This window comes from Cebus imitator, unplaced genomic scaffold, assembly GCF_001604975.1.
Source record: "Cebus imitator isolate Cc_AM_T3 unplaced genomic scaffold, Cebus_imitator-1.0 Scaffold185, whole genome shotgun sequence".
NCBI classification, from domain to species: domain Eukaryota; kingdom Metazoa; phylum Chordata; class Mammalia; order Primates; family Cebidae; genus Cebus; species Cebus imitator.
Window position 1 is genome coordinate 2,172,581 of NW_016107500.1, and position 6,557 is coordinate 2,179,137.

The following is a 6,557-nucleotide window of genomic DNA, read 5'->3' on the forward strand; positions in this document are numbered from 1 at the left end:
CCCCCAATTCTTTCATGTCACCCAAATCACCAGTTTTTTCAAATTGAGAGATCTCTCTTTGATTTACAACTCAAATGGTGGTTTGTACATTGTTGGAGGATGTACAAACCTCTCCAGTCCAGCCCAGACTTTTGATCCACATGGAGATCTTGCTTTGTCTGGAATGCCCTGGAGGAGTTTCTTTCATCTTTCCTGCCCCACTGTAGCTATTGTCAGTTGAAAACCTGAAGTTTTTTTGTTTTTGTTTGTTAAGAGAGGAGGATTCTCTCTGGTCACTTATTTATGCCTGGCTCTTGGGAGCTGGAAATGGACAGTGCCTCAGGCTGATTTATCTCAGTTCTCATGCTCTGCTTCTCCCCTCCTTTAGTAGGTGTTGCCTTGGTCTGGGAGAAGGTGCCTTGTGCTTCAAGGGAATCTCCACGTCTCTCTCTGGTCTCCACCGCAGGCTCTGGCATGTTGTATTAGTCAGGGTTCTCCAGAGGGATAGAACCAATAGCATATATGTACATATAAAAGGGAGGGTTTTTTTTTTTCTTTTTTTAGGGAGAATTGGCTCACAGGATCACAAAGCAAAGTCCCACAATAGGCTGTCTGCAAGCTGGGGAAGAGAGAAGCCGGTAGTGGCTCAGTCCAAGTCCTGAAGTCTTAAAACAAGGAGAGCCGACAGTGCAGCCTTCAGTCTGTGGATGAAGGTCTGAGAGTCCCTGCCAAGCCACTGGTGCAAGTCCCAGAGTCCAAACGCTGAAGAAACTGGAGTCTGATGTCCAAGGGAAAAAAAAGAGAGGAGGATTCTCTCTTTTGTGTTTGTGTGTGTGTGTTTTTCTCTGATCCACCCACAGTTAGGATAAACGTAGGTTAGTATTCCTACCTTCTTCCTCTTTGGGGCATTTTTTTTTATCCTCCAAAGATATCTCCCTATGCGAGTCTCAGCTTTTGGGGATGGGGTTGTCACTTATATGATATCCCCTAGTTCTGGCCCCAGACCTTGTCTCCACTGCCATTCTTTGCGGCCTGTAACGTTCCATCTGCTTCCCACCCAAGACAGATCTACACCCCACCCTGTTCAAATCTAGGGCAAATGGCTTCAGTGCTCCTTTCTCCTGTGGAGTTAAGCTCTTTTGTCCCATCTCACTTTGAAGAGATTCCTGTATTTTTACCAGCTCAACTGTGCATTAAAAATACGTTAGTACATGCATGTAATCCAAGCACTTTGGGAACTGAAGCAGGCAGATCATGAGGTCTGGAGTTCAAGACCAGCCTGCCAATATGGTGAAACCCCATATCTACTAAAAAATACAAAAATTAGCCAGGCATGGTGGCAGGCACCTGTAGTCTCAGCTACTCGGGAGGCTAAGGCAGGAGAATCGCTTGAACCTGGGAGGCAGAGGTTACAGTGAGCTGAGATTGCACCAGTGCACTCCAGCCTGGGCAACAGAGTGAGACTCTGTCTCAAAAAAAAAAAAAAAAATATATATATATATATATACATATATATATATACACACACACACACACATACACACACACACACACACATATATACACACACATATATATATACATATATATATATTCTGTTAAAATTATGTTTATATTAGTCTTTATTTTCGTCACTGTAAATGTTGACATGAATGTGGATATGACTAAATTTAAAAGTAAATACATCATTCCTGCCAACTGACTTTTCTACCCAAATTAAATTTCAAACTGGTCCTAATAATTTTCTTAAAATGCTTAGCAATGATTTCTAATTTTAAATGAATCAATAGGTAGAAATATATATATATATATATATATATATATATATATATTTTTTTTTTTTTACATGACCACTAGAAATTGTGTTAACTATTACTCTTCGTGGATTTTGTGAGAAAATGTTTTGGTTGACTAAATCTGTGGAGGCTTCAGAACTGAGAAGGGAAGTGTCTAATCAAATCTGGAATTATATAAAAAGGTTGTGAAATTATCTGGTGTAAAATCGATTTAATAAGGGGGGTGTAATCTTGAAATTCTTATTATGTTTTGTTCTTTTCTCTTGCAGAAAAAGAACCTCCTGTGTGGATGCATACAATATGGCAGTGAGCAGGTGCAAGGAGCCGGTGAAAAGGCAGGTTCCAGAGACAGGCAGAAAGACCTAGTTTGTAGCTTCTGTCTGCCACTCACCAGCTCTTGCAGCTTGGCTCTCCTGCCACAGTCCGTGCATGGTGAAATCTGCATTGGGATGGCTGCTCTGAGCACTGTGCCTGGTGCCCAGGTCCACAAGCAGCCGAAAACAGACAGTGCTTTTGGTTTCCCCACACAAATCTGCCTCTTGGGTCAATTTCCGGGTCCTGCTCTACCGGCCCAAGGTAACCAGCATCTGTCTTCTTCCAAACGATGACAGAACTGGCTGGAAACCAAGTCTGATCTTTCTGCCACATTTTGTCGTTTCTTTCCCCGGTTTAAGATGGTTAGACCACAGGGTCTGGGAGATAAAAACACATTTTATCTTAGGCCATTGGACACTTCATGAGGATATTGGAATCAGCACGCAGGTTTACAGAATCTACTCAGTGCTTTTTACAAGTCCATGTTTTCATTGATGTTAAGGTCACTTAGCCTGCCTGTGCCTTAGCTTTCGAAGCAAATATAATGATAATAATACCTGATTTTCAAGCATGTTCTAGGGAAGACAGAGATAAAATATTCCTTGGTTTAAAAGAAAACCTAAGCTAGTTGGTTCTGAAAAACTCTTTATCAAGCAAATATTTTTTTTAATGCCTAATTAGTTAAAATTAGTGACATGGCATTACTTCAATAATTAACAAATAATATTGTAATGTTTATGTTTAAACTTGAAAATGTCATGTAAATCCCTGCCTATTCCATTCCTCCATAAAACAGAAACAAAAATAAAAGATAAAGGCAAAAGAAAATAATCAAAATTATTCCATCCCAAAAGTGAAAGTTGGCTAATTCTATAAACTAACAAGCCACTGGGACCTTGCCAGAATAACAAAATGGAGTGTGGTTTTGTTGATGCAAAGAAATGTCTTTTTTCTGTTTTGTTTTGTTTTGAGACAGAGTCTTGCTCTGCTGCCCAGGCTGGAGTCAGTGGTGTGATTTTGGCTCACTGCAAACTCCACCTCCCAGGTTGAAGCAATTCTCTTGCCTCAGCCTCCTGAGTAGCTGAGATTATAGGCATGCACCACCATGCTTGGCTAATTTTTTATATTTTTAGTAGAGATGGAGTTTCACCATGTTGGTCGGGCTGGTCTCAAACTCCTGACCTCAGGTGATCCACCTGCCTCAGCCTCCCAAAGTGCTGGGATTACAGGAATGAGCCACCACACCCGGCCCAAGAAATGTCTTTTGGGCAGAAATGTCTTGTGAGGGCAAATTCTCATTATCAGAATGGGCATTTCTCGGGGGCACTGTATTTTCTATAGAAAAAAACTTTTAAGCCCCATCAAAAATTTGGGGTTGACTCGTCTTGTCTCACCATTGCTACACTAAGACAAAAGACAGGCACCAGGGGTGCGAGGAGGCCCATGAAGTCAGGAAAAAATGTAGGTGCTCCCCTTTCCACCTCAATCGGAGAGACATGCAAGTATTCCTAGCCCTTTCAGCCACAACAATTCCATGTAAGTGATATTGTGATTATTTTTTAAGGAAGTGTCTAATTTCTCAGTGGTGTCTGTAAAGCTCTTATTGGACGTCCCCTCCCAAGCACTTTAGAAGTGTTGCCGCCACTGGCTGATGCAGCCTTTGCTTCTGTGTAAATGGCCCCTTTAAAATATACACGAGGAACATGTTTGAAAAAGGATGGCATTGGGCGGATTTGAAATACACCTTTTGTTTCTTTTCTTTCCTAAGCCTGTGCTTGGTGTGCAGAAGGAGGGCTTCCGTAGGAAAGAACCCTTCTGAGAGCCAGGGTTCATGACAAAAGTGCAGAGCTCCGCCTGCTGGGAAGAACAGGCAGCTGCAGGCCTGCCGTGGGGCGCACAGCCGGGGAACTGAATCAACATTATTTCCCAACAAAAACGCTTGTAGAGGATTCGTAATAATCGTAAACAAAAAATCAACTTGGGGAGCCAGGCATAGCATGTTTTTTTGTTTGTTTGTTTTATTTTTTAATTTTAAGACTTCTGTCTCCCTGAGTCCTTTCTCTCTGCTCGCTCATCCATATTCTGGAATTTAATGGAAAGAATTGTCAGGTGAAAGACAAAACAAAGCTCAACCTGTGAATAAAAAACAAATCATTCACAATTCCATGCCTTTCTCTTTAAGTGCATTGAAAAATAGGTGTGTATAGCTAAAGAAAGCCAGAAAAAAGCAAAGTAAGCTTAGAGTTCCTAGAATTATATTCATCTTACTTTAGCTTTTCCAATGCCAGTGCATCTACTAAGAAATTAACATGCTAAGAAAAAAAAGAAGAAAAATATCTAGAAATTAACATGCTGCATTTCGAAATTGCATCAAAATCCAGGAAACTTACTTTCTCATCACTAAGCAAGTTTAACAAACACAAAGATGCATTTAAAATATTATTCCGGATGATTGCCAATGTGATAGGGGTTTTCTGTCCCTTAAAAAATGCAAAATAGAAAAGCCCAGGGGAGTGTGCTTTAAAAATTCTATTTTCTGCTCCATTGCAGATTTAACAAACATGCAAATAAAGGATGGAGCTCAGTTACAGAAATTTAGAACAAAACTTGTGAGAACCCTCTGCTTATACGGTAAGTGACAATTTTCCTCCTTCCATGAAGGAGCAGCAACCCCATGCAGATGGCTCTCCAGGACAACACAACACTTTCCTGTTTCTCAAGCAGGAAGAGTAAGTATGTAATTGGCATTCTGGAGAATGACCTGCAGGAGAGGCTCATTGTGTTTCATAAAGCACTTTTTCATTTTAAGTCAGGGACAGCGTCCTGTTTGGTTTTCTCCTCCTTGGCGAACACATATCTCCTGGAAGCCAGTGACACTGCTCTAAAGAGCATCGCTGCTGCCACAGCACTGTGAGCTCAATTTTGCATTTACAGATGGGCTTCTACACTAACAAGGCGCTTGATTAAGTAAACATCCTACAATTTGTAGGTTCTTCCCGCCTGGTAGACCATTTGACCTTCTTCCCAGGATCCCAGAGGTGATTTGAAAGCAGAAGCCTGAGATAAAAATTATAAACAGCCTCCGAATGACTAATAGGAGCGTTCTGGAATGGCTGGGGTGGCTCAAGATCCTGTAGCCTTTCCCATCCACCTTTCTTAGTTAGGTCTGGGGCAGCTATAAGGCTGACAGAGGACCTCATTTAGCAGAAGACATTCCGGTAGGCTAAATGCCTTTTAATAAAGGACTCTATCATCTTCCTCCAGAGATTTTTTTTTTTTTTCCACAAAAGGAACAGTAGTGGTCTAAACAATATAGGGATACAGGGCAGAAAGGGCTCTCCTCCCACCGCAGCACACGTTCACGTGCACAGCCAACTCTTCCTGCGCAGGGGGTGCGCCAGGCTCCCCTTTCTGGAGGTCTTCAGATCCGCGTTGTCCAAACATTTGCAAACCTGACTGTGGTTTTCCATTAAAATAGAGTGAGTCTTGGACTATCTGAAAGTGGTCAGGGTGGGAGCAGGTTCCTCATCAGCAGTTGGGAGAGGCGCCTTGGGGAGGGCAGAGCACTGGGCATGTGCGGTTTGGCCATTGCACATAGTCACTCTGCAACCCTCTTCAGTAAAGGGTAGGGCACAGCAGGATGCGAAGACACAGAGACTAGGTTACCTCATCACAAACATCTGAACTCCAACCCCTGAAACATCTCTAGATGTTGCTTTCTTATAAAACTGTTGCAATATTCTAAATGTGATTATTATTCAAAAACAAACATGTTTACTTCATTAAGGTTTCGCTACATTTTTTTCAAGGGCAGTTTTAAGAATCTCGCTGGTGTTGGCTTGGACTCGGGGTTCCTGGCACACGCGTCCAGCACATGCGGGGTCCCAGCACAGCCGCCGTGGGGGAGCCGGGGCACAGGGGCCTCAGAACGGACAGCGCCCTGTCCCCCGCGGCGAGCGAGGAGGAGCGTCCCTAGAGGAAGCCTGCATCCCGAATCCTAAATCCCGCGCCAGGGAGCTCCACGCGGCCTTCCCAGAAGCTTCGCTTCCGAGGGTCAGGAGTTTTTCCAAGTAACCTGAAGCCCACGGGGGCCCCGACCCTCCCACCCCAGGGGACAGCTTCCCCAGTGGAAGCGCATGCACAGGGCCCGAGTATGCACTGGCAGGAAGAAACAGCTGGGAGGCAGAAGGGGGCACCGCTAGTTTTATCCACCTCCGCGCGACTGCAAGGAACCAACGCGTTAGCAGGGCTGCGCCACGAGGCTGCTGTTAGGCACGGGCGGGCGGGGTTGCGGGGCGGGGCCTGGGGGCGCGGGGCGGGGCCTGAGGCTGCGGGGTGGAGCGTCCGAGGCCACGATTGCCGAGGCAGACGCCGTGCTGCGGAGGCGGAGGTGGGTCGGAGGGGCGGGGCTGCGGGTCGAGGTGGGGCTGAGGGGGCGGAGGTGGGTCGGAGGGGCGGGGCTGCAGA